This window comes from Hylobates moloch, unplaced genomic scaffold, assembly GCF_009828535.3.
Source record: "Hylobates moloch isolate HMO894 unplaced genomic scaffold, HMol_V3 SCAFFOLD_4, whole genome shotgun sequence".
In the NCBI taxonomy this organism is placed as follows: Eukaryota; Metazoa; Chordata; class Mammalia; order Primates; family Hylobatidae; genus Hylobates; species Hylobates moloch.
The window spans coordinates 13,903,086-13,911,989 of NW_026652279.1; the positions used below are offsets into that span (position 1 = coordinate 13,903,086).

Below are 8,904 nucleotides of genomic sequence, written 5' to 3' on the forward strand. Positions count from 1 at the left end.
GGAGACATAAGAAGACCAATCAATACATGTAAGATGTGTATTGGTTCGGTCTGGAATGGCAGGACAACTGGAAGCGGGGGTGCTCACAGGTCATAGGTAGATTCAGAGACTTTTTGATTGGCAATTGGTTGAAAGAGTTATTATCTAAAGACCTGGAATCAAAGGAAAGAATGTCTGCGTTGTGATAAGGCATTGTAGACACCAAGGTTTTTCGTGTAGATGAAGCCTCAGGTGGCAGGCTGCAGAGAGAATAGATTGTAAATGTTTCTTATCAGACTTAAAAGGTCTGTTCTATCAGTCTTAAGGTTGAGTTGATGTTAATGCTGGTCAGGCGAGCGTGAATTCCAAAAGGGAAAGAAGGTATGGTGAAGCATGTCTGACTCCCTCTTCCCATCATGGCCTGAACTAGTTTTTCTGGTTAACTTTGAAATGCCTTGGCCAAGAGATGGGGTCCATCAAGATGGTTGGGGGACTTAGAATTTTATTTTTGGTTTATGGATGAATCCCAGACAAGGATTCTGATAGGCTGGTCTGGTCACAAGCTTCCTTAGCCCAGTCACAGGGGCTGAAGGGAGAAGACACTAGGATTGGGCAGACCTCGATCCCACGCCCACCCTTGTGGCTTACGGGAAGACTGAGGAGTTTAGCAGCCTGACAGACACCATATAGCAGTATGCAGTGTGCCAGGCATGGTGGCTCATGCCTATAATCCCAACACTTTGGGAGGCCAAGGTGGGCAGATCTCCTGGAGTCAGGAGTTTGAGGGCCAACAAGGCGAGACCCTGTCTCTACTAAAAATACAAAAATTAGCTGGGTGTGGTGATGCGTGTCTGTAATTTCAGCTACTCAGGAGGCTGAAGCAGAAGAATCACTCGAACCCCAGAGGCAGGGGTTGGCCTGAGCTGAGATCACATCACTGTACCCCAGCCTGGGCAACAGAGTGAAACTCTGTCAAAAAAAAAAAGAAGAAGAAGAAGAAGTATGCAATGACAAGGATTTTCCCAAAAAAAGATAAAGGGAGAGTGCAGGTACAAACGTAAAGAAGAAATAAGCGCTGTGTGGAAGAAACCACATATGTTCACCTCAGGGTTCTAAGAAAAATCAGAAAAAAACAAAAAAAAAACAGACCATCTCACTCCTACCATCATACATTCAACCAAACATCCTAATGGGTCTGCAGATCAAGCTGACCTTACCAGCACTGTGTATATTACCTTGCAACTAGTATCAGTCTTAGCAACTGGCCCCAAATAGTCATCTCTGAGCAGTGATCCACAACTTGGAGAAGGCATGAAAACTAAGTTTCTCTGATTTGAAATCTGCTCACTTTGTAAGTCAGGATTTTGCAAGTTTTCTAATTATAGTGGTTTACCCTTAAAGCCAAACAAAACCAAAAAACCAGTGCCATGATTGCGTGCCATGCTTGAAGCAGTTACTTTTGGCAGCTCCAGGCACCACCTCCGTTCTCCGTCATCCATCACAGTGTGGACTGAATGTCTGCGGAGCAAGCATTCTGCTGCCATTCCAGACCAAAGGTCATGCTAATGTCTCTGTCTGTTTTTTCTCTCTTTATCTTTCTTCTTCCCTCTTTTAAAGTCTGGTCCCTAGACAAGCAGCATCAGCATCTCCCGGGAACTTACTTGAAATGCAAATTCTTGAACCCCTTCCCAGACCTGCTGAATCTGAAAGAGAAAGTAGAGGCGGCAGCAACCTATATTTTCACAAGCCCTCGAAGTGATCCTGATGCAACCTCACGTTTGCTGAATCCCACCTTATGTAATGCCCTATTGTCACACTGACCTCAGAGCTATGCACACATATGTTTTCTCTTTTTGTTTCCTGCTCAGAAACTCCCCATGGTCCAGATAAAAAATTACATACTCAGTTTAGCCATTCAAAGACCTTGGCAATCTCATTTTCCTAACTTACTGCTTATTAATGTATTCATTGTTATGAATCTTATTTATTTATCTAGCATTTAGAATGAGCCAAGCACTATGCAAGGTCCTTAATATACCTTGTGTATTAGTCAGCTCAGGTTACCATAACAAAATACCGGCCGGGTGCGGTGGTTCACGCTTGTAATCCCAGCACTTTGAGAGGCCGAGGCGGGCGGATCACGAGGTCAGGAGATCGAGACCACGACGAAACCCCGTCTCTACTAAAAATACAAAACAATTAGCCGGGCGTGGTGGCGGGGGCCTGTAGTCCCAGCTACTCGGAGAGGCTGAGGCAGGAGAATGGCGTGAACCCGGGAGGCGGAGCTTGCAGTGAGCCAAGATTGCGCCACTGCACTCCAACCTGGGCGACAGAGCAAGACTCTGTCTCAAAAAAAAAAAAAAAAAAAAAAAAAAAAAAAAATTCCCTATATATATATATATTTTGCCTGAGTGGTTTAAACAACAGCCATTTATTTTCTCACAGTTCTGGAGGCTGGAAGTCTAATATTAAGGTGCTGGCTGATTCTGGTTCTGGTGAAGGCCCTCTTCCTGGCTTGTAGACAGCTGCCTTCTTGTGGTGTCCTTGTATGGTAAAGAGAGAGAACTCTCTCTCTCTCTCTCTCTCTCTGTTTTCTCATCTTCTTATAAAGCCACCAATCCTATCATGGGGGCTCCTCTCCCATGACCTCATCTAGGCTTAATTACCTCCTGAGAGTCTTATCTCCAAAGTCGACGCATTGGTGGTTAGTACGTCAACATATGAATTTGGGGGGTATGCAGTTCAGATCATAGTACATTGATTTATGTAAACTTCCAACAAGCTGTGAGATAAGAATCACTGAGCCCATTGGCTGTTGAGGAAACTGAGGCTTAGAGAAGCTCGGGAAGCTGCTTAAGACCAAAGTTAGTAAGGGGTGGTGCCAGAGCCCAGTCCTGTGGAGGCATTCTTCCTCCCGCACAGCATTACTCCCACGACCTGTTCTCTCCGTTATCCGTGGCTGCCCAGGTGTCCAGACGTGCCCCTGACTTCCCTCCTGGACACCTTGCTCAAACCACCCCTAAACCTGGATTTCCTCTCTGGGCAACTTTGTCTAAATGTATTGAGTCCTGGAAAACAAATCCATCTTCACCAGCTTCCCTGATGAGAATCATTTTCTTTTTCTTTTCTTTCTTTCCTTCTTTTCTCCTTTTTGCAGCACGTTTTTCATTCCTTTTTTTTCTAACATTATTCTCAGGGCTCCTCTGTCCCTCCAAATTCTCTTTGCTCATCCCAGACAGTGCACGCCTCTCTAAGTTCCTTGCTAACTTCACTTCCAATAGCTCAAGGGAGATCCCCAAGGAGCATTATTGATAACAGTGATTATTAGTGTTTCTAAATATTTTGGAAATGTCTACCACATTCTAGCAACTACAGGTTTCTGCAAACATCCAAAGTCTTGTTTGGAAAGAGCTGACGACCCAGAGTCAGCAGATTGAAACTCAAAGCAAAAGGTTTACTTGGCCAACGGTTTTCAAATACTTTCTGTCTCTCTCTTTCTCTCCCCCCTTTTTTTTTTCTTGTTTTTTGTTTGTTTTAGGGATAGCAGAATCAAATGAAGCAATGATAGAAAAAGGTAAGTTGGATGGAATAACAAGTGGTGCCCTCACTCCCAGTGGTCAGTTCTGATATCAGTATGACAACAGAGTAGTATATAAAGCAGAGGTTGGCAAACTATAGCATGCATCACAATGACCTGGAGTGCTTGTGAAAGCATGATTGCTGCTGCACCCATTCCCTTTCAGATTGACAAGAACTGGATGGGGCCCAAGTATATGCATTTCTAATAAGTTTCCAGGTGATGTCAATACTGCTGGTCCAGGGACCACATTTTGAGAACCACTGACCTAAAAGGCTTCCTTACCCTTGTTGGAGATTTAGAAATAGATGAGCATATATATATATCACTGAGATGCTTTGGCTATGGTATGAGTAAACCCACGTGAATGTAGTTTAGGCAGTAAGGCATCAAAGGAAGTCTGCAGGTAGTATCCATGGATAGCTCAGCCAATGACTGACTTCAATAAGGATTAGCCTCTCCCTGTCTTTCTGTCCTGCCATCCTCATCATGTTGGCTTTGTTCTTGGGCTTGTCTCTTCATTATTCCAGAAAGGCTGAAGGCTGCCACTGTTCCAGGTATCACATGCGAACCCAGAAACATTAGTCTGAAGAAGAGATGGGGTTTTCTTCCTTGTGGGTTTTTTTTTTTTTTGGAGACAGAGTCTTGCTATGTCACCCAGGCTAGAGTACGATGGCATGATCTCGACTCACTGCAACCTCCACCTCCTGGGTTCAAGCAATTCTCCTGCCTCAGCCTCCCGAGTAGCTGGGATTACAGGCATGTGCCACCATGCCCAGCTAAGTTTTGTATTTTTAGTAGAGATGGGGTTTCACCATGCTGGTCAGGCTGGTCTTGAACTCCTGACCTCAAAAGTTCCACCTGCCTTGGCCTCCCAAAGTGCTGGAATCACAGGCGTGAGCCACCGTGCCTGGCCCATGTGTCTTTTTATTCAGGAGGAACAACTCTCCCAGAGGTGCCCAGAGGATATTCCATTAAATCCCACTTGCTACGATCATCATGTACCCACAGTTGCTGGCAAGGGCAATGGAATTACCATGATCTGGCGAGTCCAAGCGATATCCCCTTGCTGGGGCCGGGGAGGAGCCCTGTGCCCCTGTCTTCCTGGCCTGCCAGCGGATTGTAGGGGAGGAGAAAACCGGCAGTGTAGGCTTACAGAGCATTGAAGCAGTGGCAGTGGCAGCTGCACGGGGAGTGACCCCACCTCACTTCCCGGAAGAAGCCAGAGCTACAGCTGTGATGGAGAGACCCGGGGCCTGGCCACACACCTAGAAAACTGGCACCAGGAGCTGCCACACCTGGGTGGGGGAGAGGCAGGCAGATCCTTTTCTCTGGCCATGCTAGCAGCGTGGGTGTGAGGCCTCCAGGTACTCCTTCACACGTTGGGCATCAGCGGGTCCACATCTTGCAAAGGGTGAGTGCCCGATGGACTAGGGCCAAGGCCTGGTTGACAGTTGGCCTGTGGGGCCTGGGGTCACTCACAGTTGCGTCTCTTTGTTCTGAACATCCGTTCTGAGTCGCAGCCCAGGTACACCTTAGGAAGGGCTGGGTCCCATTACCCTGTCCCTGAACACCACTTATTAAGACAGCTGATGAGCCTGGCTCGGTGTGTGATGGAGGCCCCTGGGAATCAGCAGAGCCGAGCACATAGCACACATCAGGCAGAGCAGGCCAGAGATGGTCAACTCTTAAACTTAGCCAGCTAAAAGAAGGTGGGAAAGGTCCTTGGGGGAGGCAATTGACTGTGTCAGCCACAATCACCTACTCTTCCTTCTCTGCAGACCCCACTAGGGTAGAAAATAGACACAAGGGGGTGAAGACACAAGGAAGCACACACTGCATTGAAGGATGCCTGCGGTGGACATCTGCAACTTTTCCTACCCAGTGTCTGCCCCCTCCTTTCTCCTAACAGCACTCAATTTTCCTCTGGGGAACCACTCCACCCCCATTTGGGTGGTCTTGGTGGGTCAAGCAAGGTGCACTGACGTCACCTGGCCTTTCCCATCACCCAAGCTTGGCCAATCTGAGTTTCTATCCTGGGGATTTCAACCTTGAGCAAAGCAACACAAGGGCAGAAAACATTATGGAGTGGGCAGGTGTCCTCCCCTCTCTGGAAACAGGAAACAAGCATCCCCCACTTACAGTCTTCCTCCTCCTCCTCTCCTCTTTTAGCTATAGCATGTGCAGGTGCTCTGTGGGAAACTTTACATGCACGGTCTCAACTAATCCTAGCAACAGTCTTATGGGTGACTACCAATACCTCCATTTTACAGATGAAAAACCAAAGCTTCAAGAACTTTAAGGATCACAGAGCTAGTAACTGGTAGATCTTAGATTTGAATTTATACCTATCAGATTACGAAGCCCTGTTTTTCTTGTTCTCCTAGAATATCAGGAGAAAAGGAGCCCTCCCCAGGCAGCACTGTGAAATGGCTGAAGGTCTTTTATCTTCTCTGTCCGTATACGTGGGAGTCTTAGCGCCTACACTGCTGTCTAATCTAGGCTTGTTAGGGCTGGGCAGTGTTTCACAATCCTCCCAGATAGCTGGCAGTAAGATGTAAATGACACTCATAGGGGCCCTCAAGGACAGCTGCTTGGAGACAGTCTGTGTGTAATATGGATAGAAAAAGCACTGCTGATACTATATGAACCTCTGGATCTGGCAATACCTGAAGTCCAGACTCCTGAATTTCATTTTTGCATACCTCAGTTTGAATGCGGTTTTAGTGCTTACAACTGAAGAAGTTTTAGCCAATGTTTCTTAATCACTTTAAAAAATGGAGGAAGGCGGAAGTGGCTTCGCTAGGGAAGCTTCCAGCGTGGAGATGGCGCAAGCTGGACGTGGAGCAGCGGTGCCCAGGGCACCGGCGGGTCCTGGGAGTCCCCGGCGGGCGTAGCAGCGGCAGCAAGTGCAGCCCTGGGGAAGCAGCGCCCAGCCCCGTGGTCCAGGCTTCACGCAAAGAGGAGAAAGTCAATTGCAAGCCCAAAACCCAGGACGAGCAGGAGATCCCTTTCCGGCTCCGGGAGATTATGAGGAGCGGCCGGGAGATGAAAAATCTGACCGGTAACAAGAAGAGGAAGAAAGCGGCCCAGGTGGCCTTCAGAAAGACACTGGAAAAGGAAGCAAAGGGAGTGGAGCCCGACATTGCCGTCCCCAAGTTCAAGCAGAGGAAGGGGGAGTCTACCTAGGCCTACATCGAGCGCATGCAGCAAGAGACCCAGCACGTGCTATTCCTCAGAAAGAACCAGGCCACCTGGCAGCCAGAGATCCAGGCAGCTCCCAAGGAGAAGTCTGAGCTGAAAAAAGCAAACAAAGCATTCCAGAAGTGACGACTAGATAAAGTCTGGCAGAAAAAGGAGGAAAAGATGGCAGACAGGCTGGAGCAGGAGTTGCTCCGAGATACAGTGAAGTTTGGTGAGGCTGTCCTGCAGCGCCCAGAGCTGACTACCAGGCCCTGAAGGAGCGTAAGAAGGATCAGCCTGGCAGGAGATTGCAGATGCTGAGGATGCTTCTGAGCCCCCGCGGTGTATTCCAGCCTCTGACTGCCTCCCCGGCCTACCAGAGGATTGCCGGGGAGGAGAGAGAGTGGGCCATGCAGGCCTACAGATGTTGAAGCACCAGTGGCGGCTGCGTGGGGAGTGACCCCCCCCCAACTTCCAACAAGAAGCCAGAGCCACAGCTGTGATGGAGAGACCCGGGGCCTGGCCATGCTCCTGGGAAACTGGCACCAGGAGCTGCCACACCTGGGTGGGGGAGAGGCAGGCAGATCCTTTTCTCTGGCCATTCTAGCAGTGTGGGGTGAGGCCTCCAGGTACTCCTTCACACGTTGGGCATCGGCGGGTCCACGTCCTGCAAGGGGTGAGTGCCCGATGGACTAGGGCCAAGGCCTGGTTGATAGTCGGCCTGTGGGTTCATTCACAGTAATCCCAGCACTTTGGGAGGCCAGGGAAGGGGGATTGCTTGAGCCCAGGAGTTCAAGACCAGCCTGGGCAACATAGGGAGACCAAAAAAAAAAAAAAAAGAAGAAAGAAAGAAAGGAAGAAAGAAACACAGAAGAAGATGGCCAAATAGGAACAGCTCTGGTCTACAGCTCCCAGTGTGAGCGACACAGAAGATGGGTGATTTCTGCATTTCCACCTGAGCTTTGAAGAGAGTAGTGGTTCTCCCAGCACGCAGCTGGAGATCTGAGAACGGGCAGACTGCCTCCTCAAGTGGGTCCCTCACCCCTGACCTCTGACCCCCGAGCAGCCTAACTGGGAGGCACCCCCAAGTAGGGGCAGACTGACACCTCACACGGCCGGGTACTCCTCTGAGGCAAAACTTCCAGAGGAACTATCAGACAGCTGAATTTGTCTGATAGTTCACATTCAAAAGCTAGCAGAAGGCAAGAAATAACTAAAATCAGAGCAGAACTGAAGGAAATAGAGACACAAAAAACCCTTCAAAAAATTAATGAATCCAGGAGCTGGTTTTTTGAAAAGATCAACAAAATTGATAGACCACTAGCAAGACTAATAAAGAAGAAAAGAGCGAAGAATCAAATAGACGCAATAAAAAATGATAAAGGGGATATCACCACCGATCCCACAGAAATACAAACTACCATCAGAGAATACTACAAACACCTCTACACAAATAAACTAGAAAATCTAGAAGAGATGGATAAATTCCTCGACACATACACCCTCTTAAGACTAAACCAGGAAGAAGTTGAATCTCTGAATAGACCAATAACAGGCTCTGAAATTGTGGCAATAATCAACAGCTTACCAACCAAAAAGATTCCAGGACCAGATGGATTCACAGCCAAATTCTACCAGAGGTACAAGGTGGAGCTGGTACCATTCCTTCTGAAACTATTCCAATCAATAGAAAAAGAGGGAATCCTCCCTAATTCATTTTATGAGGCCAGCATCATCGTGATACCAAAGCTGGGCAGAGACACAACCAAAAAAGAGAATTTTAGACCAATATCCTTGATGAACATTAATGCAAAAATCCTCAATAAAATACTGGCAAACCGAATCCAGCAGCACATAAAAAAGCTTATCCACCATGATCAAGTGGGCTTCATCCCTGGGATGCAAGGCTGGTTCAACATATGCAAATCAATAAACGTAATCCAGCATATAAACAGAACCAAAGACAAAAAACACGTGATTATCTCAATAGATGCAGAAAAGGCCTTTGACAAAATTCAACAACCCTTCATGCTAAAAACTCTCAATAAATTAGGTATTGATGGGACGTATCTCAAAATAATAAGAGCTATCTATGACAAACCCACAGCCAATATCATACTGAATGGGCAAAAACTGGAAGCATTCCCTTTGAAAACTGGCACAAG

At 47.6% G+C, this 8,904-nt stretch overlaps 1 pseudogene; it reads left to right on the forward strand.

Moving 5' to 3' along the window:
• Positions 1 to 6,333: 6,333 nt before the first annotated feature.
• On the forward strand, positions 6,334 to 7,170 carry LOC116466536 (coiled-coil domain-containing protein 137-like; annotated as a pseudogene).
• The last annotated feature ends 1,734 nt before the right edge of the window (positions 7,171 to 8,904 follow it).